This window comes from Ambystoma mexicanum, chromosome 3q (assembly GCF_040938575.1).
Source record: "Ambystoma mexicanum isolate Mex_15411 chromosome 3q, UKY_AmexF1_1, whole genome shotgun sequence".
Classification (NCBI taxonomy): Eukaryota; Metazoa; Chordata; class Amphibia; order Caudata; family Ambystomatidae; genus Ambystoma; species Ambystoma mexicanum.
This window is the reverse complement of record NC_090926.1, coordinates 445,995,554-446,023,225: the sequence shown is the minus strand read 5'-3', so window position 1 is coordinate 446,023,225 and position 27,672 is coordinate 445,995,554.

The following is a 27,672-nucleotide window of genomic DNA, read 5'->3' as shown; positions in this document are numbered from 1 at the left end:
AGCTTAAGCCTAACTGCAACTGGATTTAAAACCACCAAAATCGAAAATGTTAAATTAAATGAGTGACCTATGTTTGGTGTCACATGCCTTTGTAACTGTTGAAATGTCATAGTTTTGCGCTTAGAATCAGCATTCTAGCTGCATGTGTAAAATTACAAGTTATTTTAAAAGCAACAAAAAGTTAGCTGAAGGTCTGGCTTAAGGAACTTGATTTTGCCTAGCAACTACCCATCAGCAGTGAAACTTGAGTCACCACTGTGTTCCCAGGCCAACCTTCCTTTTGCTGCCCAGGCTAAGGATATGCCATCTATCTGATAATTGAATTTCCTGTGCTCTGCCAGAGAGTGAACAAAGCCCTCTCCACTCAGGCAAAGGTTTTTTATTACAGACGTCGTAAAAAGTGGCTTCCTCCTGGAGAAGCTGGGAGGAGCACTGCCTGTGAGAAGCAAGCTGGCTTGGCAGAAACTGGAAAGACTGGTTTCTGTACCATGTGACCTGAAAAGACACACCCCTGCAGCAAGGATATGGTTTTATAAAAAGGGGGATAATTCATAGAGCGGACATGTGAAAATTTTATAAATGATACCATAATTCTTGTGATTTTTCTGCCCACAGTTTAAGACGTGGTAGGAACCGGTGGTATGTTCAGGGGGGTTTTAGCGGAAAAGTGGATATTACTCTAAATGTGTGCATGTTAAAAATCTGAAACTTCATCAGTTAATGTCCCTACCCCCTGCACACATGTATGTAAAGTTGGGTCCATGTCGGAAATTGAAAAAGCAGTTAAAAAGTGAAATATGTGCCAGTTCTGAATGCAAGCTCCCAGGAAGAGCAGAGTTTGAACAGGGGATACCTCCTGTAATGCATGATGGGTGCATATGATTTTAAAACAATATGTACCTCTGCAAATATGTATTGGTTTCAAATCTAGATTTGTGTGTAAGTTGACAGGAGGAGTGGACTTTCTGCAGGCTGTAAAATGACATCAATCTGACTCACAGTTCAGTTTGCCAATCAAGCGGAGGAATGGAAGTTTGACCAATTAGAAGCTGAGAGAGAGGTAGGGTCAGTGATGCTAGAACACACCCACATTCTAAACACATAAAAGCAGACAGACAGGACAGATAGGAGATTCATTTTTCATCTGCCGCTGAAAGCTCTGCCGGAAAAATCCATACTTACCTCCATCAAACTCCAGAAAGCCAAACTAGAGACTTCAATCTATCCAGAGCAGAGAGACCCAAAGAACCGGTGCCTAGCAGAGACCAGACCCCTGTGAGCCGTTCCAGAGGCCAGGCGCTGTGAGCAGAACCCGGAAAGACCTGACCAGACTGAAGTCCGTGACCAAGTCGCTTTCCTGTTCAAAATCTCTTGTGAGTACTTAGCAAAACTCAGAACACATCTCTTAGTTTAAATTCATCTAATTCAATCTATTTAACCTAAGTAGAACTGCCTCCTAGCTGTCACCTGTCATTCTAGCTGCAAAAATTTGTCACTTGTCATTTTGAAAAAGTGTGCGTTTAAAATTTACAAAACCAAAAACGACCTTTACTAAATTACTCATATCTCCGCAACCGTTTGGGCTAGAGACTTGCAATAACTTTCATTTGGAAGCTGAGATCCCAGGCTTTTCTAGGACCCCAAAACGGTAGAGATAGTCCTTGCGGTTCCTTTGTAATAGCGCTCGGCGCATCCGCGAATTTTACCGCGATTTGCAATTTCTTCACATGTAAAAACTGCTGCTGTTTGCTTTCCATTGGCCAGAAATTCGTTTAACCTGCTAACTATCCCTGCATCATTGCTAGTGTGAGCCTGGACTAATATTAACTAGATACCACTCACCCTGAACCTCTATAAGGGAATTAAAAGCAAATTTAGCATATTTCTCATTCATTGCCAGCACATATCCAAGCATTGCCTGTGTTTTCAAAACTCCTATCTGTTTTCTGTAAGCTTGCTGGGATTGAACTGAATTACAGTTGATTGCATTTCTGAGGACTGTGTGTTTTCCTTCCATTTCCTTGCATTGCATAAAGAGGGGGGGAGGGAATAGCCCGAGAAAAGTGATTACATTGTCTGGTTGAATCATATTGCGTATTTTCTGTACTGCATTCATTGAATATTGCATCCACCTGAGCTACCTAAAGCATCCTCTACCACATTATACTTTTGTTCCTATTTACCAGTGTGCTACCTTATCCATTTCATATCAACTCATTAGTGATTATAAGAAGTGTGCTAGTGCCAGATTCTCCATTGTTAATATTTACCATATCAGATTAAGTGTGATATTCAATTATTAATTTATTATAAAGTGTGATATATATATTTTAATTTATCAAATAAACCTTTTAAACTTGCAAAACAGAACTACTTCTTGGCTCAGTGGGGTCAGGGGGATTCCAAGAGAGGGGTGTTATACAAGGGTAGTCATCCAGAACGCATGAACTGGACCTAAAGATATATCAATAAGGGTTTTCATTCAGTCTTCTAGACTAGGCGTTAACTTAGCTGTAGTGCTGAATTGAATCCTCTTACAGTCTGCCACGCAGCTACCTTTCCCCCATGGCACCGAAGCCCCGCAGGAGTGCCAGTGGTCCTCCACCTCAGCCGCGCGGATCACACACAACATGAGCCAGCAAAAGGGGCCAGAAACTGTTTCCCACTAAAGTCCCGCAGCAGGAGGATCGCCGGAAGTCAAGGTAAGTACCCTCACATTCATGATCCAGTCCCAAGTACAGGAATACCAAAACTGGGGATTGTGGGTAGGAGGGTGGTACTTATGCACCTAGAGAGGGAATGGGCACAAGTAAACGACGTTGGGAGACGGGTCCTGTCTTGGAGGCTGGATGGAGCTTCACAGGTAAGTACTCACATAAAAGTGCTGGGACAAGGAAGAGGGGCGTGGAGGGGGACTTCCCAGCTACCTTTCTTGTAATTGTGTCAGAAATGTGAGGCTTTAAGTGACAAAGGATGTGCTTTTATTGAATATATGTCACCAGAGACATTACATATATCAGACGCAGGCTCTGAAGTGACTGGATGCTCTTCAGTGGAATAACGGTGTGCTGTACCTGAAAATGATCATAGATAGTACTCTGTTTCTTCCTATTTCTTTGAACTCTGACGTCTGTAACCAACAAAAGACTCCCCCGGGAGGTGGGAGAGCTAGAGATGTCATGTGTAGGATTAAGCCAGGGCCAAGCCTGGGTGTAAGGCATAGGTCTAGGTAGGAGCACACCACGGGCGGAGCCTGGGAAATGGCTGCACAAACAACTTTCTTCAAAGCACTGTACATACAGCATATTTGCATGTTGATAAATGTGTACCGAAGTTGGTACTAATTTATCTACCTCGGAAGGATGAAAGGCTGAGTTAGACTTCCCGGGATGAGAACCTGCAACCTGAATAGCACACACAGATTGCAGCAGTGAGCGCTCAACCCGCCGAGCAATCTTACCAGCTATGGTATAGAATTAGGACACTCCTTGTTATTCTTTAGTATGAAGTTCATAAATAAAGTGATGGTGACCTTGTCTGTTACTAAGTACGTTTGCAGGGCATGCATTCTGTGCCCTCTACTGCATTTTCATAGAGGGTGTTAATTAAGCCTAAGTGCCTGCAAAAAGTGGGAGACGGACAGCAATTTACAGGCATTCAGAGATGGAAGTGTAGCAAATATTCAGTTCAAAAGCTCAAGAAATGCATCCTGGACACTTTTTCTTTTTCTGGAGCCAAATCTAGGATCTTCTGAGGCCGGGATTTCAAACACGGCTAGGTCAAAAAAAAAAAAAAAACACACCCACATACACACGCCCCCCTGCTAGTTATAGTGAGCAACAAAAAGCACCCACTTAAATATTTGTTTATATCCATGATGAATACCATCTTGATATACCAAACAATGAAGTTGCTTTAAGTCATTAAGTACATTTTTTCAACATCATGCATGACCTTATTAAAAAGAACAGAATGTGGTCCACGGCAACACAGCAGCCAGTGCGGCCATGGTAACATTGCTGCGCTGATAGATGCCGCGGCCGAAGAGCTGAACGTGCAACGTGCGCTGTTGGATGCAGGAAGCCAGGAGACAGAGTGGTGGAGAAGGACGTGTTCTCCCGGGCAGGGTCAGTCCGGGTCAGGCGGCCGGAATACAGGCTGCCGCGAGGGCGTTTTACATTTGTTTTCAAAGGAAGACGTGGTGATCGCCTGTAGAGCTTGTGACCGGCCCCTACTTTGGGCCGGCACTGTCCCGAGAGGGGTGGTCAGGCCAGAGCTCTAGGTGGGGCTTGGGTCAGGCCGAGCCTCACGTTGCTCACCCAGCTCTTCAAAGCAGTTGTTTCTAGGGTTGACACTAAAGGTACCTTGATGGCACATAACGCTTAAACGATCCCATTAACGTGATAGAAAGTGACATGATTTTACATGACATCACTAATTATGACACTTCGAGGGAGTGAAAACGATTAAGAGAGAGTGGCATATGAGCGGCGTGTGCATTGTAGGAAGAATGGGTGTCAGAATGTACTAAGAAACAGTAGAAACGTATGGAAGCCTGAAGATGGCGCTGTCGTACAGTGAAAGGTTTATGCAAGTAGATAATGACGCCCACACTCTGGAATCTGCTGCATAGGCGCATCCCCTGTGAGAGTACAGCAATGGAGAATTAACGAGGAATCTTGAATGGATTCGAAAAGACCGTATTTACTCGGTTCGGCATAGACCCCCTCTGGGTCCGACTCCGCGCCATGTCCAATGTAAAGGATTTTAACGCATTGGGTGTCAGTATCAACAGGTGCACCCTGTTTCACTGTCAGTGAGGCAACCTGCAGCATCAAACACCGCACTGATTTTAATGGACTCTTACAACAGGAAAACATTACTCTTAAGTATCATGCTTGGGTCCAAAATCTTAAAATGTCGCCTTCAAGGGCGCCCGCACTTGTATCTCTCTCTTGCTGCTGTCTTCAGCCAGTCTAGCCTCATCGCTTGCCGTCCATAACCCAGACTTTAAGTAAACCCAGCCTGCTCCTCTCCCCGGCTCGCCCAATCAGCACCACCGCCAGGACATTTTGCACCGACATCTGCACAGGGTTAATCGCTGCAGATGCTGTTTTGCATTGGGCGGTCAAAGTAAAGATAGGGGACTAACCCCATCCTGTTATTAATTGCCTGTCAAAAGAGCAAAAGTACTTGACGCCAGTCGCCAGTCCATTTTAAGTGACCCGCTTACTCTCCCGGTCTCAGGGCCGATTTTGATGTTAATGGACTCCTATTGCCCTCTTCTATTATCCTTCCTGTCAATACGTTGCTTTAATGATCAGTTATGATCACTCACAAAACTGACTTTAAAAGGGAGGATTTTCATTAGTTTGGGCTATTAGGTTGCAACACCTATGAGCCAAAGCTACAAATACGGAGGAATGGCACATGAGAAGGGGAAAACAGTCTGTCATGTTGTTTGTTTATGTGCCCACCCATTGACTGACCATGTCCATGGCCATGCTAACCCCTATGGCCATTTCCACCGAGTACCTATTCCTCCTCGCCCAAAACATCTCATCATGGGAACTCTTTGAGCTTGGTTTAATCAAGCCTTACCATCAAAGTTTGCACTCAAAGTGCCAGCCAGTATTTTTTTTCAAAGCAGTCTTCTGATAGTTAATGACTTAATTGGAGTTGTAAACCTGCTCCTGGTGTAATACATATGTCTTACCAGGCCTGCTTTTAGCCACTCAATTTATAAGCACTCTGTCCTTCGTGGAAGTCCAGTCGAAAACCAAGCATTGACAATGCCAAAAGTTTTGGCTTGTGTATAGGTATTAAGCCTTTGCCAGATACTGCTAGTTAATACCAATACAGCTGTGCCTGGCAACTGCCTTTCCCATGACTACACAAAAGCCCAAACTGTGGGCATTGCCACTCCTTAATTTACTAGGAATGAGACCATGGCATGAACATGTTTACAGGCAAGCCTATATTGTGTACAAATGTTGCACAGGAAAATGCCGGCAGAATGTTCAGTTTGTACAGGACTAAGCCCAGAAGAGGGGTTTGAAGCTTCAGGCTCAAGAGCTTACTTGTGTCTGCTACCCTGTAATGATAAAACTGTTAAGAAGATATCTTTCATTAGGCGCAGCCCTTTAGGCGTCAGACGTTTCGGCGCTGCGCTTTGGCCGCACTGGTCCATTCGGCGCACTCTCATGGCCGGGGCCAGAAGAGTTCGGGGCCCTAGAAGTGCTTGTGTGTTCCCAAAATTCACTGTCGTCCTAATGACTAATCCATTGGTTATAATGATAGTGTACTTAAGGAATACACAGTGATCAGAAAATAAAGCTGTACTTTAACAGAAGCGTGTTGTGCCCCGCATGTCATGTATGCAAGATACATGACATTCTCTGCAAAGCAAATGATATGTTAAAGCACAGTCTTTTATTTTATTTTATTTTTTTTTTTTTTTTTACTGAGCATCGTCTAGTCCTTAAGTATACTGCCATCCTATCCTCTAGATTTATTAGTGTTTAGGATGACAGTATATTTAGGGAACGTACGGTGCTGCTAGGCCCCTGCGCCCTACAGGACATATCCAATAGGGGTCGCTAAATGGGCGCCTGTGACTAACACTCAGCGCCAACATGTCCCATGCCGAAAAGGACGCGCCAAATTGTCTTGCTCGGCACAATGCATTCGTCCAGTGGCCCTGACCTGCGGTGCACTGTTTTGTGACTATCCTTACAAATGTTTGCATTGTCATTCTTTCATTAATGAATGAGCTCACCAAGATACGCTCTTGACTCTACGAATTGCAAACGTGCCTTTCATTTTTGTGGTGCAAAAGAAGGGGTTATGATTTAGCAAAGGAACCGCACAGTGCTATTATTGCTCATGTGTGCCTCTGCTCCCAATCTGCTGTTATGCATCGCATAGAGTCCAGTCGCAGGGCACCTTTCAGCCTCCTATACCCCCAGGCAGCACAGCAGCGCTACCACAACGCGGGTCTCTGTCTCCTATTTAGAATGGACATCAAACAGGCACACATGTAAGAGGAATGCATTACCGTTAAGTCCATCTCCCTAGTCATAGGACATACATATGAAGGTGATCCGCCTTTCGACAGAAAGATTTCCCAAAAATATATATATTTTTTTATATCAACTCTCCCTCACAACCCTGCGTAGAAATCAACTGAAATGTCCATAGCCCTTCTGTTTTGCTTTGTTTCCTTCTGGACAGTGAACCCTACAAAGGCCAGCTCGGCCCTTCTCTTTTTTTGACCGCGCTGCTTTGCTTCACAGGTTTATGAACAGGGCCATTTTAAGCACTTTGGGGGCCTGGGGCACGGACGCCTATGCCCCCCCCCCTCCAAAAGACCAAAGAAATTAAGGGATATAGAGTATCTAGTGCGCCCCACCCCATCTCACGATAACCCATAGCTTGATATGCTGCCTCGCAGAGATCAAAATAAGCACGGTAAACTTCCTTTCAGATACCTTACCCTCTTCATTCATGCTGCAATCACAGTGATAAACAAGTAGCAACATTAGCAGTCTACACGTGGATACTTGTGTTCAAGCACAGGTACAGCAAACATTTAATCAATAGCAGCCACGTGGAAGGTATACTGGACATAGTATACCTGCAGGGCACAGATTTTATGACAAAGGTACACATAATCCAGAATAGACTAAGATTAGCTGCCTCAAAGACAGCAAAAGTGCTCAAGCACGGATAAAGATGAACAATGGGAAGCAAGGATCAAACTACACATACCATACCATAGCATAGAGAGTGGATGACGATTTGAAGATACCAGGAAGGACTCTGTATCCAGACAAATTGAGATTAGTAGTGGGACATGGTTTTCAAGCAGTGTTGCCGTTCGAGAGCAAAGAAACAGGTGGCTCTGGTGTGCAATATATCAATGCTCACTATCAATAGAGCAAGCAACACTATGGCCCTCATTACAACACCGGCGCTAAACCATGGCGCTATTAGCACCATGGTTGGTGCCGGTGTTGTAACGGGTCCGCCATGGTTCAATGGGGAATTACCACCCCATTCCAAGGTTGGCGGGGCGGTAATTCCCCATTGAACCATGGCCCTTCCCCATTTCCGCCCCATAGGACTCTATGGGAATGAGGAAGGTGCTAAGTATGGTACCGCAAATTGCGGTACTGTACTTAGCACCAAGGTCCCTTTGCAGGTCCGTACTTTAACGGCTGGTCTAGACCAGCCGTTCAGGTCGGGTCCCGCAAAGGGACCTCGCTAAGTGTTTAACGGCGCCGCAGCCTTTTAGGGTGCCGTTAAACACTTATCGCCAGGGTCCTAATGAGGCCCTATATATAGTCAGTGAAACCATGAATGAGTCTTTTTTAAAGATCGTAACCTGAGAATGAAATCACTCTGAAGGGCTGACAATTTTGGAAGGTTTAGGGACTTGCAATTTTGACATTTGAGGAAATACAAGATTAAATGAGATACCCAGGATCACACATTGAGTAAGAGGTGAAGCTGGGATTCATACCCACAATTTCTGGTCTTACCAATTTATTTTCAAGTATGTACAGAAATGAATTGGAAAATATTAAAATCACATAACCCAATATAAAAAACAAAAACATTATAGAAACATATTATTCAAAATGGGAATGATTCTAGCTTCATTGTCTCCATCATCAAGGAAAGTATATACATACAAGCATACTAATGGATGTGATCTTAAAATATTTCAAATAGGTTTGTCATTTTTATTTTAAAGCTTTAAATACACCCCAAACCCGGGCTTGTGCAATGGTATTTAAAAATGTCTAGAAAAACTGTTTTGTCACATAAGCAAACGTTAAAATATGATGGTAAGAAGCCTGCAATATCTGGTCTGCTCTCTTCTGTCTAGAACTCCTTTCACTCAAATGGCCTACATGATAGGAAAGATCAGGTAATTGACCAAACAATGCCACCAGTATGCGAGAAGAAAACCTTTTCATAGAAGGCCGTACAGTACTGTCAGTGATACAAGATTTGTCCAGGATCACTGTATCGTCTGCCTGCAAAGCCAGGATCCAAGCATGAACGCTTTGGTTCCACAGTCTGGAATTCGGATACTAAAACACCTCTAACACTTTATTGTCATCATTGGAGGTGCCCGCCTATGTTTTACAACTCCCCATTTAAACAAATCAATTTCTAGACCATCACCATATTGATGGCATGTTAGTTTCTATAGCAACCACTATCTAGTGCAGGTACATTGGTGATGATAACACCTGGGGTGCTATAGAACAATGTACATTTACATGCAGGCTTAACAACTTCATACAATTGAAACGCTGAGTCGGCCTTGCTGGAATTTGGTATTGTAATCTTACATGTGAACGCATATCTCTGCAATGAGTGCTTAACACACTGAGCTATACTCTGAACCATCGAGACACTCAACTGTATCAATATGTATTTCAACTTTGGCTATTGCACATGATCAGGTGTCCAGTCATTTGGTCGACTGCAAACTGGTCGACTGCAATTTGGTCGACACCATTTGGTCGAAAACCAAATGGTCGAATTTTTTTTTTTATTTATATATGTGTTTTGTGGGTTTTCGTGTGGGAAAAAAAAAAAGAAAAAAGGGGGTTGGGGGGGGGGGGGACCCCCCCAGGGGGGACCCCCCAAAAAAAACCCAAAAAAGGGTAAAAATAAAAAATAAAAAAAATTCGACCATTTGGTTTTCGACCAAATTGATTCGACCAGTTGTCCAGTCGACCAATTGTTTTCGACCAAATGACCTATAACCACATGATCAATATAATACCCAAAGGAAGGTGAGAATGATACAGTTATTGTGCCACACAAACTATGTATACCACAGTGAACATAGCATCACAGGATGAAAAGATCTGAACAAAATGTACTTGTCAACAACAGAAAGAAGATAGGTTTAGCCTTAACAGCACACCATAGAACATCTTGATGTGGGATACTTAATTTTGTCAACTTAGGGAAACTGACTTTTTGTTTTTAATAAGACTCTTTCTTGGGGCCCCCTCCAAGGTGGGGGCCAGGGCAAGTGCCCCTGTTGCTCTCCCATAAAGACGTCTATGTCTAAGAATGCTGTTTGTTATCCCCCCTCAGTCCACATTGGGCTTGAACTTCAAGAGGGGAATGTGGCCCCAGGACTGATGAGTATGGGGCATCTCAGGAGTTTCTGCAGGGCTGAAAACCAGGCGTGTCCAGGATGTGGGTGACTGCTGATGGGCCATTTGTTTGTGTCCTTCCTGACAGTGCATCCTTGGTAGGCTGGCTGAGCTGGTCTCTTGTTTTTCTGAAGCTTTGACCATGCTGCTGGGCTTGGTAGGTCTAAGAATGCTGTTTGCTATTTTACCGAACCCCGATGCGCTTGGTCTTCAGTAGGGGAGGGCAGCTCCAGGCCTGGTGAGCGTGTAGCATCCCTGGAATTTTAGCTGGGCTGAACGCCGGGTGCCAAGGCTTGTCGGTGGCTGAGGATGGCGCACACTGGACCGGAAAAGGGCAAAAAATGGAATTGAGCAGCAGAAGTCAACAGCACCTGTGGTCACTGGGACCCGCACTTTGTCCATGACTTCAGGAAGGGGTGCTGAATGGGGCTGTGTGGATTGCCGACACCCCAAGAAGCTTTGAGGTCACATTAACTAGGGGAGCATTTAATAGAAGTGACTGTTATTCTCTATGTCTTTGAATGTTTTTATTAACTTGTTATGATACAATACAAACACCAGCATTTCAACACAATAACATCACAATCCCACCCACACCTTCATTCAACCCATAAATAATCTAATACAAATTAAACACCTCTAAAATACCCACAACCTTCCACCAAAAGATAGTAAAAAAATGATGCAAGACTCGTTGTTCCCTCCCATTGTCAGAGCCCATACAGCCTCCTCATGAATAGCAGAAGGCAACCCAGCTGCAATGGTAGCCTTTGACCTTAAGTCAATCAAGGATTTGCAGCTGGTTAACAGGTGTTTGACTGTCTCTAATTGGTTATAACCACACAGTCGGCAGAAGTGAACAGACCTGGGGGTGCTGTTGCAGGCCCCCATAATTTCTAGGATCTTTACTGAATTCGTTTTAAGCTTAAGGTAATCCTAGACCAGGCAATTACCCACAAACTGTCCGATGTAGCTGGGGAATGCTCCCGAGTAAGTATGTACTCTATAAACAGCCCACTTTTTGCTTTGGAGGCAAGATCCACTATAGGATGCTCGCGATAACCTGTATAAACAGTACCCGCGTACTCACACAGTAGCTTTAAAGCGCAAAAGGGACCCAACCATCTGGTAGCAGCAGCAACAATATATCCTGCATAAACACTGCCTTGACCCGAACGGCATCAAAGATAAGAAAATTCGGAGAGCCAGCCTGAGCATTGGCAAGTTTCCAGTAGATAGTTAATCAAGACAGCTCGAATTTAGCCAATCAGGAATTGATACCTAATTCAAGTAAAACTGCCTCTACCGGAGCCTGTATCGGGAGGCCAAATAATCTCTTAAGCAAAGAAGCCTCCAGTTTGGCCACCCCCGTAGGTTACCAAGGAACCAACATTTGACCCCATACATAATAACTTGGAGGATTCTTGCCAGATGTAATTGCACCAAAATTCCAACAGAGTATCCCCCTACTGTACGGGCTAGTTTCCCAAGGCTCCCAACTACCTGTGAACACTTTAATTTAACATAGTCCAAGTGGCGAATGCCACTTAGTCTATCATCGAAGAATATTTCCAGGTATTTATATTCCTTGACTCAGGGCGATTTCCATTAAGGTGCTATTGTATAATGGTCTTTTTCCGTCCTGGCGGAAGAAATACCATTACCTTTGTTTTGTTGATGTTAATAACAAGGGAGTGAATATCCAAAGAATTCTTTAGCAGATTAAGAGATGCCTGTAAACCAGACGGAGGTAGGTCCAGCAGGACGATGTCATCCGTGCAACCCATCCACTTTAAGGGGAATGGCCCCAGTTTCAGGGCAATCAATGTCGGATTATCCAATGGCACTCCCATGTCCACAAGATATAAATAGAACAGGAGAGGCACCAGAGAACACCCCTGTTTCAACCAAAGATTCATGGGAATCCTCCGGCCCGATTGGTCCAACCTATCTTTAACCTTTGTGCTTGTATGAAGGGAAATAATCATTGAGAGTAATCCTGCCGGGATGTTCCAATCAGACAGCTTCTGCCATAGCTTGTTTCTATTGACATAGTCAAAAGCGGCACTGTAATCAATGAATGCCTCATAAATGGGCCATAGTCCAATAAGCCATGCCTGTTGGATAACAGTCGACAAGGCAAGGCAAGTCAATTAGTCGTGGTACTCAGACCGCTCTGGAAGCTCAACTGATTTAACGAAATACGGTTGGAAGCTTCTGCCCATGTCCATAGTTTGCTCGGCAGTAGACGAGCAAATAGTATAGATGAAGCTTCCAGCATGGTTAGAAGGCGGCAATTGCCAGGATTAAGGTGATTGCCCCTCTTCCAGATGGGGACGATAATACTGTCTCTCCAGGAACAAGGACTACATTGGAATTTGCCAATCCAATCCAATGGAAGAGCCAGTACAACGTAGTGGCCCAACATTCAGTGTCCATCTTAATCACAGTGCTGCAAATGCAATCAGGGCTGGGAGCCCTCAAAGATTTGATGCCAGTGATTAGTCTTAAGATATCATTAAAATTATATAAATAATTCAATTTTACCGTTAGTGGAAACAGTTTGGTTAATGGCGGTTCACCACCTCCAAGGGTATTGGAGTGAACTCAACACAGGCTGTCTCCGGTAAACCCAGGATGTCACAGGTCGAATGGGGAATACCTTTTTAATACCCTCCAGAATTCACGTGTGTCATGAACGGAAGCCAACTCCACCAGACACTGCCAACACGAGCAGTCAGAGGCATACCAATGTTGTTTTAACCATTAACAGTATAGGTATTTTACATTATTTAATCAAAAAGTGTGTTTGGTAGAGTCTAGCTCCATGCCTTCAAGTGCATGCATTTCTCTGTGCATCTCTCTCCTCTTGGATACTATCAATCCATCAAAAGGGTGGCGGTGGGAGTACAAAGAATGGATTGTCCTCTTATTAAGAATGTATTTCTTAATAACAATAGAAGACACAGAAATTGTAGTAGTCCCCCAAAAATCTCTGGTGACGACGTTCGGGACAATAACTGCAAACCCTGTGATCCTGGATGTACATCGTTCCGCGAAGGCTGAAAAGTACGGATGAAAGAAGGCCGAGGCCTCAGTCAGCCTTCGATCGTACGAAGTTATACGGTTTAAGCTGGAATTAACCTGTAGGACCCCCACACTTTCTGGGAGAGGTATCCTCACTGTTTGCTCCAGGATCATCACAAGAAGCATGTGATTGTTTATTGTATCATCTGCCCATGTGGTCTTTGGTACATTGGGAAAACTAAAAGAGCAATTCGCACCAGAATAGGAGAACATCGATCCTGTATTAAAAATGGCACAACAGACAAACCTTTAGTGGAACATTATAAAAAAATGAAAAACACCCATGATGACCTATTCTGGTGTGTTCTGCAAACTCTGGGTCCCCACCCCCGCGGGGGTGGCAGAGATTTGAAACTGCAGATTGGAACAGAAATGGATTCATAATCTTGATTCGGTTAATCAGGGTCTCAACCTTTATATCGAATGGAATCTATTTCTGCAAAAATAATTGTTCTGTGTGATGCATGAATGTTCCACCTATTAAATACATATATATCTCTATTGAAATGTACCATTCCATTCATGATGACACTCCGTGCAATAGTTCCTGCCTAAGGGGCCTTTTTTCCACCACCTACTGGTCTTATACATCTGTACCAGGTGGTTTCTTCCAGTCAGTACATTTATTTGAACAGGTGGCGCCTCATACTTGGGCCGTCTTTCTTCTGTTTCCATACAGGACATTTTGCCCGTTCCTGTATTTCTGCACATTCCTTGCAGCATACTGGGTGTGCTAATTAATATTGTTTTGATGCATATCATCAGCTGTAGATAAGTGGTATCTGAACGACTTGTTTGCGCACTAGTCATTCACTACACAGTCACGTGACCTGGACTTTATTTACCAGATCACGTGACTGCAGAGGAGAAACTCTGGTTTCTTGCCTCGCAGACGCAGACAACAGACTGCGACTTGCTGTGTCCGCTGTCCTCGTCTTTTCAAGTAAGCTTTTCTGCTCACGCAGGTGTACACACGGCAAGTTAGCCACGTCCATGTTTGTCAATGCGGTCGTCACTAATGTTACCATATCTTGCTCGTGCAGGTCATTTGTGAGACCACGAGTCTCCCCGTCAGCTGACGTGGAGTGAACACTGCGGAAGGGGGAAACAAAGCTACTCCCGCCTCCAATTCATAAGGACCCAAATGTGCAATGCTACACCACTGAAATGGCAACAGCACCTTCCTTTCTCGCCTAGCTGTTTACTAAGGTAGGCTTCTGCAAGCACTAAATAGATATAGCTAACCATAGTAAAACAAACCGGGGTAAAATTATTAAAAGAGGGTTCTTTCTCCCATTTTCCCAGCTGAAAATATAGAAGACATACTGCTTGTTCAGCTTTGTATGTGGTCTCTAAAATAGAAGAATTGGAACAGACGACCATGGAAAGTACCTAGAGGTACATACTCTCCCTTCTGTCCTTCTAACAATAGAGACACATGTGGATGAAGTTGAAGTCACAAAATCTCTGTTTCTTCCTCCCCCCCTCCTCTTCGATCCCCTCCCTTATCTCTTTCCCTTCCTCTTCCCCCGTACGGGCACTTTGTGAAAGTATTATGTACTGTTTACAAATGAAACAAAAGAAATTCATGAAACAATTATGGTACATGGGCTAATGAGATGCCCCTTTTTTGAGCTCATCTATATATAAATAATCATGTTGATGCGTATAAACATTGAATTGTTTGGCTATTCTTGAATTCAGATTGCCCTTCATGTATGATATGGCAAACATGACCTTCTTTTTAGACTCGGTCGGTAAAAATGTGTATTTCTTGGTTTTTTGTAGATATGCTGGTTATAAATGCTTAAAGACCATCAAAGCAACATCCAAACTATTGCTTAACTTGGATTGCAAGTGTCCCGATGAAAGCCATAATAGGAAGAATATATAACTGCTATTGACCCCGAGATTTGATTGTGATGGGGAATATTCTATTATGGCTGGAAATAGACTTGTTACTGTCGACACATCTTTGATGGGGACTTTTGTTTGTGTACAAAGAAATGTCTACTAAGTCACCCATCAATTACTAACACCACTTATTGGGTTTAGCACAAGCATTTTGTGTGGCCAAAAATACCAGCTCTTATATGTTTTTTGTGGTGTTTTTTTAAATGTTAATTGTTGTCAAGTTTTTTATTGAATGGGCATTATTCTTTCTGTCCAGTCTTTTACTATGTGTTAATTAAATAAAATTGATATGTATTTTTGTAAAATCCGACCCCATCCTCTTTATATTTGTTTATAAGACAATAGTTGACTGTACATGCCTCTTTGGGCTACAGAATCTTTAGCCAAATATGACATTAGCAGGTAGTTTGTTGTGGACCTTGTCTTTTGCTGATCTGCTATCGAGTCCTCCCCCAACAAGGCCCTAAAAAAAGAGGACACCTCATTGCTCGTTTGATGATTGCACAGTCTACCAGTACTGCTGGGAAAACCCCATCTCTTGAACCCCCCCACCTTCTCCCCAAGAAGTTGGGTTGGAATTTTGATACTGTTTCAAAGAAAGGGTCTATTGGCAGACTGACTTTAAGATTTTCCATCTGTCCCTGCCTCATTCCCCATTACTGTTCCTGTGTTTCTTTGGAGTCAGTCCCAGCTTGATCTGGATAACATTAGAAAGCTGTTATAGGTTCCCTTCGGTTCACCATGAATGAGGAATATAGTTCCTTGCAACAGAAATAGGCTGTGCTTTCTTCATGAGCTATCAGGACTTACAGTCTTTGTAAATTAATGTTCTCACTGGTTACTATGGCAAACAGGTAATGCAAGCAGCTGAAATGAATCTGTGAATCAAACTGTATCTGAAGCAGCTCTACGTTCTAAATCCAAGTTAGGTGTGAGGAGGCCACGCATGTTTTTGTGTTACCTTTCCCTTTTTGCAGAAATCTGTTTAACGACAAACACATTCTATCAGATTCAGGCTATGAATGTTTACAAAGGAAAAATGTCATGTGATACAAGGATGAATGGGTATAGTTTTTCATTGAAAGACATGTTTACAATTACATTTGAATTGAATAGAAGTTTCCATGTAAGTCATTATTTGGGCGTTGTTCAGTGGATCCTATGTAGCACAATGGTTAGAGCATTCAACTATGATATCCAAAGATGGGAATTACATTCCCGCACACGACCGAATCTTAAAATTGGGCTTCCCACTCCTTTGGATTCAGCTAATCACAAGGGAAATAAAACAGGTGAGATTTTAGATGGTCAGTCTTTCCTGCCTGTCGTGTGAGGAACTTAGGTATGGTATTGCTACATGGCTGAAATCCCTCTGGAAGTGGGGATAGACATTACATCTTCATCTAAAAGTTGGCTGTGTCTCCTTGAGAAGGCAGATGGTATGGGGATCACAGGTCTCTGAACATTTTGACTGGTGGCACAGCAGCAAAGGGATTTGGCAGGACAGTCCCCTCCAGTCACAAAGCTTGCAGATTGTTTCTATGTTCAGCCATATGTCCAAAGGTGTGGCTCTAGGTTCCTCCATGGAATTATGTCTTGATATTTAGAACATGCTTCCTGCAGAGACAGGGTGGTGATTTTGGTTTGAGTGAGCCTTGACATCACATAAACCTGTGTCTCCCCAGACCAGGGGTGTGAGGTTTGAGGCAAGCTACAAGAAACGTGCATATGCAGGCATAGGTGTTGCCTCTTTCATTTTGTTTCAGCTGTCATCAGGTGTTGCTGCCTGCTGTGTTATTGGCAATTACCAACTGTGTCTGGTTCCACTCCTGGGCTGGCTTGCATACATCCCTTCTTTGTCTGCCATGGTGGCTCTAGCAGGTTGGGTCCATGTCATCACTGTGAGTTGCAGGACAATAGCTGGGGTGGGCATGAGTGCTCTCTCAGTTTTTCCTTCTGCCCTTCTCCAGTTACTGACCAACATCTTAGGGGAGGGGAGGAGTGCTTCCCAAACTTTTTGCTTTGGCCGATCTCAAGTTTGGGTGATAGAAATTGACTCCTGTCTGGATTAGAAATGATGCCTTAAAATGTATGGGATGTTACGCTGGCGGAGTGTGACCTTCTGGACTCAGTCCTACCAGCAGCTTGGTTGGTCCTGTTTGGTAGTGGTAACTAAGCAGGGCCGCCGTTCTCAGAAACACATCACTGGCCCTGATCTTCTATGTTTATGGGCATTGTTTAGGTATGCCTAAGATACTCCTGCAGGTTTGTAACTATCTTAGAGTTAGCACATTCTGCCTGTGCCATTGGCAGCATCAAACCAATGTTGGTCATGGCTGGTAATTGTAGGGGTGCTAGAAGTACAGTTGCACCTAAACATCTCTAAAAGTGAGTTGAGGAGTTTGTGACATATGTAGAGATGGTCTGGGTATTTGGGTGAGTTTCTTGCTTCACCTCAGATTATAGATCATGGGTGGTATCACCATCATGTATAAACCTTGATGGGTTACTTTGAATTTTAATCAAATTAACTGGGACAAATCATCTCAGGTTGGACTTGCTAATGCTGTCATTTCCCCAAATGTATCCTTCAAAATGGTATTATGTTACTGTCCACCAGGACAAGTGTACAATCTTAATGATTTTCTTTCAATGACGGCGTTCAAATATCCACGCTGTTTATTGCTGGCGATTTTACAATTTGGCTAGATTCACCAAATAATATCCTAGCATCCAAGTTGTCCGGAATTTTGGTGAACCATGGCTTAACATGCCTATCAACTCTTGCTCGCAAGAGAAGGGGTACTGCCTCGATTTATTGGCAGTACAAGGACTTGTTTTACCATGTTTGAGACTTTTCCAGTATGATGGTCCAACCATTTTGTAAGAATTAGCTCCTTTAGAGCAACAAAGGAGGCACCACTGAATATAACAAAATTACCAATACTGGCCAAAGAAAGATCTTGATGCTATTTCAGGAGAAATGATCAGTGTGGCCTTGTACAAACAATCAGAAGGCCCATTAAGTGAGGATTCCTTCACATCTAGTTTCAATAAACTGGGAGAAGTCTGAGATAAAATTGCTCCACTGACCTTAAAATCTGTTAGGAAAACCTTCAATGCCTGACCTTAAGAAACATCAAAAAGGAGATGGACAAAAAAGAGAAATTGTTTAGCAAAGATAGGATAAAATACATAAAGATCTGGTAATGCAAGCCCCGAAAATCTACAAATAAGAACTTTCTAGGGCTAATTCTTCTTTTATAAAGAAAACAGATTGCATCTATATATAACCCTTGCAACATTTTTCAACATTAGATCATTTCTTCAATCCCCAAAGTACATCCTCATGTGAATGGAGGATAGCACAGGGGCAACACGCTGGTCTTGGAAGCAAGACCACACAGAGAAACAAAGATTTGAATCCTAGATCTGCGCTTAAAAATCAAACACAGGTATGGTATTAGGTGCATTATACAAAAAACAATTACATTAAATTCAAATTAAATTATCTTTAACAGAAGATAGTGGCCATCCAACAATATATTGATGTCAAAATATTGATCACAAGACAAGTAAAACAAATTTTAATCTTGTAGGTACAGTATCAGTTGTTTCTTCTTTTGAATTTCAGTATACCAAATCTGATGTCATTTTTAAGCTTCTTCAAAGTTTGAAACCTACTAAGCGTTCATTTGACAGATTACCTGCCTATGTTTCCGGAAAGAATGCTTCACATTTACCAGATCTTTTAACAACATTTGTCAACGTCTTGCTTAATAATGGTGTTTTATGCACTGCACTAAAAGTCCCCACCTTAACTCCATTACTTAAAAAACTTCTGCACAAAGAAGTATTGCAGAATTACTGGCAAATTGCAGGTCCCCCTGGCCATCTAATGTAATAGAAAAGATTATGTCCTCCCAGCTGCAGTCACATGTACACAAACATAAAATATAAAATGTATACCAATCCAGGTTTCATCCACTAAATGGTGCTGAAACCGCTTTTGTTGCAATATGGGATGGCATCCTAAATACGATGAGGGTGCTCCAACCCTGTTAATTATGCTGGATCTCTTGGCAGCATTCGATACAGTAGTTTTCTACATTTTACTATCAAGACTTGCAAATGTGGCAGCGGTTTTGGTTTTCAATAAAGTCTTAGCCTGGTTTCATTCTTTTCCAGCCGACCGCCAACAAGCGGTTAGCTGGGAAACTTCGTATGCTCTGAAACTCCTGTATCTTGTGGGGTCCCCAATGCTCTTTGCTGTCTCCTATACTTTTAAACATTTACATACAACCTTTGATGGCAATTATTGGCAAATAACATTTTTGATATCACTCTTATGCAGACAACACCCAGTTATATTTGGGTGATTGAGGACTTCACAAAAACTCTGGACATTATTGATCAGTGTACCAATGAGATTGCACAGTGGATGACCACAAATAGATGGCAACTCAACCCTGCTAAGATAGAAATGTTACTGTTAGGACCAAAAAGCCTGCTCAACAATCCAGCAGCAACTCCTTCTCCTCTTTTATTTGGATTATCCTCCAGATATACCACTAGGATTACGAACCTAGGCTGTTATTGGCAGTAAGAGCTGAGCTGTAAAGACCAAACTGGTTCTATTGTTCAATCTATTTATGATACCCTTCAACACTTTTGCTTAGTTCTTCACAGTAAAATGTACCTATAGTCGTTGGATCCCTAGTAAATTCTAAACTGGATTATGCTATTGACACATTCTGGATTCACCTGAGCCTCATCCTTCTCCATGATGAGTAAACAGGGGGCTGCTCATCCTCTTTGGATTCTTACCTTCTGCCTGCGAAAGACACGTGGCCATTTTTTTTGCTATGTTTCAGTGTGTCATGTTTAGGACAGTGGAACATGGCTGAGAGGAATCTCTCTGTCAGCCCCTTGACACTATTCTGTGTGTTGTGGTGAGATGGATCTCACACTGGGTGTGCTGGGATTGACTCATCCTGTCTGTAGATTTGCCCCACTTTTCATTCTGGTTTCAATAGTTCTGCTGACCTGCTTTATAGGTTTTGCACAAAGCCTACTGCCTTTGACCTTGTGTTGTAGAATTCTAGGTACACATTGCCAACTGTGCTCTTGCTTATGGCAATTTCTGGTGGCCCATCTTGACTGCAGGAAGAGCTTGTTGAAGAATGGTCTGAAATCTTGGCAGGCACTTTAGGCTCTCAGGTGATATTATTCTGGACACTTGTGTCCAGTGTTGTTTCACAGGACTTGGGTGCCTGTTCTGAATTAGATAATGTCAACCTTTTTCTCCAAATCTTGAATCCTTTGGGATCTGTGGTAGCAAGTTGGATTACTTTGGGCAAATGTTAGAAGTTGTGAATGTGGGTCTGAATCTGGGCACTTTTGGTTCCCACTTCTTGCCACCTTAGGTAACAGCATCTTCCGTCCTCCTGGGATGCAGCTCTTGGTGCTGCACACTAGAGGGCAGGATGAATTGTTGATGGATATTAAGGCCCCAACCTCTAGATAGGAGGTATTCATCTCAGCTACTTGTTACAGCTGGTTTGTGGAGGTCGTAGTCTTAGGACCCCAAGCCCCCTTTTCAGCTTTTTTAAGGGGTGTCATTCCTGCTGCTCAGTTGGCGTCTTGAGAGCTTGGGAAGCCCTTTGGCTCTCCTTTTCCAATAGTTGGATGAACCCAGGCTTGGGCTACTGCAGGCAAGTAGTTTGTAGGAGTCATTATTGATAAGGGCTCTTTTCTGGATGGCTCTTCCTGATAACTTTGCTCTGGGAATGGAGTTGTGGTTTTTGCCCTTTTATGCTGAATGGAGTGCTGGGCCTCTGTCTGGCCCGCTCTGCTCTTTGGGGATTCCTGAGTTATAAATTGGTCTAAGGAAGAGTTCTTCCCTTGTCTTTTCCTGGGACTTTTGTGATTCTCTGGCAATCCCTGGATTTGGTCTGTCAAGGGCAGGACCATCAGCTTTCCTGAAGTAATCCTGTTGAGCAGCCTGGAATCATGTATATTCATAATTGCCCTTTTCCCCTTCTTGGTTGGACTCTTTATTTCCTTGGGGAGTTTGCTTGTAATCCTCCATGGGATAGCCACTGTTCCCACTGTGACAGGGAAAGGAAATTCCTACACAGTGCAAGTATATGCCGGTTTGATATTGGAACCTTTCGTATACGTCATAAGTAAGTTCTGTGATGAGGAAGTGCAATAAAGAGGTAATAATGTTCTGATTACTTACCTGATTACTTACAAGTAATCTTCATTACTCCTAGTCAAACCCATCTTCATAACATAGATAAGGGCATTGTAATTCACTGAGGAGTTCCATGACAGATACAGGAACACAGCAGAAGGCTGAGTTTCTTTATAAGTACATACAACTCCGAGGAGACTTGCAATATCATTTATGATAAATGGCCATATTCTATCAAACCCTTTAATACCTGACCTCTTGCTTAACCTAATGTAAGAGATATTCCATTTACAGATCGATATAATCAATGCAGAATCTGTTTGGATTTAATAAAGCTCATATGCAGCTTCTAATAAATTGAAGAAAAATAGCTTAAGCTGTTTAATGAAATGCATTGAAAATGGTTTTCATTTTGTATTATAAAATAAGTAATAACATGCTGATACTTGCTCATATGTGTTAAAATCCCAGCAGTGCCACATTAAACAGTTTAATATGAACAGTTCCTCGTCTCAATGGATGACAGTAAAGTGTCACAGGAAACTATTTTACTAACAAGAAATTAGAAAAGCTTTTCACTGCTTTAATTAAGTGCTACAGTGTTCACAGGGTGGATTCTGATCTGTGCTGGCTCAAACAGCAGACATCATGACATCACAGCTGAAGCATAATAACTGATTAGAGAACAATTGTGATGTCATTTTGTTATTACAGGTCAGTTGTGATGTTGCAGGTAGCCTGCATGTAATAAGAACATTATTTCCAGACTTGTATGCCATAAATTGCATATGGATAATTCACACATTGATTCATACATTGCATGCAAAACCTGTCCCCCAAATTCAAACTTCCAATGCTGCTGCTTATTGCCTATTGTACGAGTGGTTATGGAAGGGTTCCAAGTAGAGACACAAGAGGAAGTTCCTTCTGTGGTAGAGGGGTGGGACACCTTACTGTCCATGTTTCAGTGGTCTGTGCACAGAGAAGGAAATAGCCTGTTTGCCCAGGCTACTCTTAAAATAGGATGATGCTTTTAGCCTCTTCTAGCTACAACTCACCACCCTCGTGCCATTTCAGTACCGCAAGTGTTCAGGCTGCCTGCTCTCTCCCTGCCCTCATCCCCAACAGCTCATTATTTGAATGAGGTGAAGCTGGTCACTACTTCAGTACAGTTAAGTACAGCAGGGCTTTAAGGCTAGACCATGCAGTGCCCTGACAGTTTTAAAAGTGTGATCTTGATATTATCCTTTGGGAGCAGTTGAGTTGGAGATACAGGTACAGAGCTTTGATTCTTTTTGCTGCATCTTCCACTGTTTTTGTGTCTTAATCTTTGGTGCCAACCCCTGCAGGCAGCCCTTTCACGAGGCAGCAGTGAACATCTCAGTTGGAGGGGAAGTGCTGAAGGAGACCTGCATCTCAAAAAGCTAACCCCCCAACTCACACTTAGATGATGCCCTCTGGTCAGAGCCCACCCTTTATTTCTCAACCCACTTAAAGCACTGAGTACAGCCACCAGAAAATCATGCAAAAATAGAACTATTCCCATTGCTCACAAGCCACTGTGGTCCCTGCAAGCACGCACTCATGGCCCATCCACATAAAGCATTTGTTTCCCCACAGAGCAAGCGCACTGTGAGCTGGAGTTTCGCCATTTAACATATAATATAGCGCCACCATAAACATTGGACTCCGAGTGTATAATCAGACGAGTATTTAGGCTCTCAGCATGAGAGCAAGCCTGCTTTTAAGCTCTGCCTGCATCTGAGACGCACTGTTCGGATCGGGCCCTGTTATCAGACAGTCTGTTCTTCACATAATGCTAAATGGAAATGGCCAGTGAAGGCGCGAGCAGGCACAGGGGGAGCTGTACAGACACGTGTGTCCAATTTGGTTCATCATAAGGCAATACTGCTGAGCATTAATCATGTGCTTCATATGGCAAGTTATGTATTGACTACAAACACAAGGGCACAACATGTTAAGTTATTTGTCAATCTCAAGGCTGCACTACGATGCGATCCCCCCACCTCGCAGTACCAGTTGCTTTCCTCCCATTGAGCCGTGAGTATATGCCAGGATGCCAGGGTATATGCTGTTTGAGGCTCACTGTGAAGATTCATTTGTTTTGCCCCCCATTTTCGGAATCATTTTCTTCCCATCATTGTATCCCGAATTGTTGAGGTAAGCCTATTCATTGTAAGGGCTTAACATGAGTGTGAATAAATACAGGGGAGCCGACTTAAGAATTTCCCAGGGGGTGTCCAAATATAGAGAAGTGACATCACCAGCAGTTATATGACCGCATTAGCACATAGTCGCCAAATTGGTGCAAGGGGGGGTGGCACAGAACACTGGGCACATTGTCTAGCATGTACTGAATATACTAAAGTCAAGTAAGAAGGAGATTTAAGCCTTCCAGTTGCATTCCAGTAGGCCAACACTGCCCCTACTCCACCCCTCTATAATCATCCAGGGTGAAGCAGCCCTCAAAAGGCAGAGCACCATGACGAGGATTGGAGAACAACATGCTCGCTAAATAGAAGGTACAGTTGCAAGGTGGAGTACCACCACCACCAACAAAACGTTCCCAATTCAAGGGAAAACAAGAAGTAAAGAAGTTTCCTGATTAAAAAGGACAACAGTGCTTTTTCACGATCTACATCATACCCTGCATGACCATCACCCCAAAGGTGGTCAACTGCCCACCTGAAGCTATGGCAGGTTTTCCACTAGACTGTATTGCTGTACTAGAAGGACCCTCTGGAAGTTAGGTCACTGCACTCTGGCTCAAGAGAAACGACTACCCCTGAGAACCGGGCAGACTGACAGTTGGACAGCAATATTGTTCTGGGTCCACTTTCTGTGTGAATATATTTATATATATGTATAGTGCTTTTTACCCATTTGTTGTTTTTTGATTAACATTAATAAAGCCACATGACAACATGTAAATCCTTATAGCAACATGTTAAGCCAAAAGAATATCATTGTGACTTTAATTTTTACATCCCGAATGGTAAACTATAAGTCCCAGAATGCAAGATAATGTCAACCTGAAAAATCTATTTAAGCCCACTGCACTTTCAGTGATTTTTGCAATAAAAGAAGTTCTGTAATAAACACACGTTGATATGCCGATTCTTTGTTGTTGTTCGTTGTTAATCATGATGTTGAAAACATTTTATTAGTGACATAAAGCGACTTTATTTTTTCGCATGACAAGATAGTCTTTAAATGGATGCTTTGTTTTTCTCACTTTAACTATCACAGATTTGCAAGGTAACTGGTGCTTTGCAAGCTCTTTTAGTTGAAAATGGGAAACGCTCCATTATGCGTATGAAAGGCAATGACTGCATCTAAAAAAAGTGTTTACAATCGCAATCTGAGCACCTTCACGAACTGCAGCATAGCCAGATGAAATGAAAGAGACCCCACTGAATGTGTTGACTGTGCTGGACCCAGGAGTCATGATACCAACTGCACAAGGGACGACAACGTTAATGAAGCAAGCAGGAGGAGAAACGAGAGAGTAGAACAGATAGGAAAAAGATGAAAGAGTGAGGAGAGAGGCAGAGATGGAGCTCTATGAAGGGGAACCCACAAGGATACCTGAATGGAGCAGTCGCGGTAGTAACAAATGACCCTGCAGAGAGGTGGGGCTACCAGCCAGGTTCAGAGAGACCAACTGAACTATATGACTTTGAGGACCGTGCACGGGGAGGAATGTGGTATCCTGATCCTGCGGGAGATTAAGTGAGATCAGGAAATGAGAGAAGGTGCATGGGGGCACTAACCCACATTCAGACAGAGATGAACACCTGTGCTCCGGACCAGAGAAGTCATGCTCCATGCCATGACAGAGACAACATACATACTGCATTTGCCTATTCAGCTACTTGCACTTTGTTGAAACAAGAATAAATACAAAAAGTAAAAATCTGAAGCTGTGACTCTTCATTATTCATCCGCTCAAGAACACCACAATGGCCTTCTCATACATGGCAGGAGTAAACGTGAAAGCTCCGGCTGCGAGTTGGAGTGGGTGTACTCGGCCATGAAAGGACGACGAACAAACTACACTTTGTCAAAAGCACGGGCTACAGCTCTGAGATTGTCATGGATACAGGCTAAAGGGCTGTTTTGGGAATGTTCCATCATGCATATGATTGGGATAGGTAGGCCCTGGGCAATTGGCATGGGGGCGGATGATCCTGATGTGATTGGATAGTGCCAGTGGCAGGTTTTGCACAAGGCCAAACAGCGGAGGCAGATATTCCCTGGTGCAATGAAGAGACAAGAGATGGCTGGGATTATAGGGGTAGGTAACTGCCTCTCGGGGTGGACGAGGGCAAAGACTCCCTTGACAGACTGCATCACAGCGAGGATTTCCAGGGAAGATAACACAGCAGCAGATATCTCAGGTGGAATATATTGGGCACAGGTATTCCCTGGGCAGATATCACAGGGACAGGTACTCTTGCTGCAACTATCACAGGGTACTGACTCCTGGATTACAGGAGGAGTTTGCACAAGGGCTGATACTACACGATGACAAACCATATCAGCCTGTGTTTACCTCTGTGGCAGATGTGGGGCAGGAAGCCCCTTGGCAGGTGCTGAAGGACATTGATGCATTGTAATAGGAAACAAGATGGAAGACTCATACACCCAGAGGAGTGAAAAGGACAGTGTTGAGAAAGTGAGAGACTGAAAACAAGATGGGAAAAACTGTGTGCAAAAACAGTGACCATGCACATTTAGAAAATAGAATATTGTGAGAAATTAAGATTGGGAGGTCAAATTAAACCACATTGGAAGAACAGTGAATATCAGACAATATTGAGTTATGTAGGTCCGGTAATAAACGTGCTGAGTAAGTGTGCACTGAAAATAGGTGAAATGGAACTATGTGCAATATGAATTATAGAAGGGCCAGGAATAAACACAGGAGTGAATGTAGGTGATGCAGGATACAGATTATAAATGTAGTGTAACAGATGTGTACTGATGGGAGTTGCACAGAATAACAATCAACATGCACTGGTGAGTGCACTGAAAAGAATAGATGGGCAAACTATTGAAATAGAAAGCATTCTAACAAAGCAAAAATAAACGTTCACCTGAGAGTGCATGTGTAAATGGAATTAAATAATGGGCAAGGGGAATTATGAAAAGACGGGGCATCACCTGAGAAGTAAGAGACGCGCAGGCTATCATGGGTGACAGTGATTATAAATGTGTGCCCACAAACACATGCTGAGGCTCTGACTGCCATAAAAGAAATGTGTTTGCATTGCAATTGCAAATGCAAACTGAGTACCTTCATGACCTGCAGTATAGTCACCATGGACGCTAGAGTCTGTATGCAGGGCCGGAGCCGGCCTCAAATATTTGTGGGGAATGGAGGGCAGGTAGCAAACTGTTAGTGAGACGGAGCATTAAACCGATTGCACTACTGATCCCCCTGTCCTAAAAGCCCCTCCCCAAACCCCGGGGGCCGAGTAGATATTACGCTTTCCTTTGGCCCATTACATCCATCTTTCACCCCAACTCACCAGATGCGTAGCCATGATTCTGTAACAAGTGGGGCCTGGAGCTGATGTTGTGGGGTCCACAATAAGAAGAGCCCGCAGAAGGAAGGGCATTTGTTCTGCCACAGCCAAATGCATAGGATTGACAGAGAGTAGTGAGGGAGGACAAACCAAACATGGGGGGTTGTCGCCTTGAGAAACGTTTTTAAATAATAGATTAAAATAGTGCATTTTACAGTACACTTTCTGTGATAAATTAGGTAAAAAGTCAACCAGTTTACAATCGGTTTTGCAGTGAAAGAAATAAAAAGTCCATTAGACGCCAAGCCACCAACAATGCACAAGAGCATTTGCAAACACATTTGCATAATGACTTTTCCCACTATATACCAGTACTATGAAAGTGTAAAAAAACATGTTCATATCGATTGTGCTGACTCATGTCCATTCTGGTGCACCTATATATGCCACTATTCCCCACATAGGAAAATACTCATGTTTGCTTTGTCCCTAATGCTAGTAACAATACTATAACAACGCATGTTTATGCTGGCTCTCCCAATACATGCGGGTATTCTTATGAAAGAACATACTCCTGTTGGCTTTGCCTTAATGCCAGTGAAACAAAGCCATGACACAGTAAGACAATATATCCTTGCTGGCTACACAAATCCCCCACTCCCCGCATATGTATGTTGCATTTGCTCCCTAACAGCAGTAAAAAATGTCATGCCACAGTAAAAAAACATGGCCT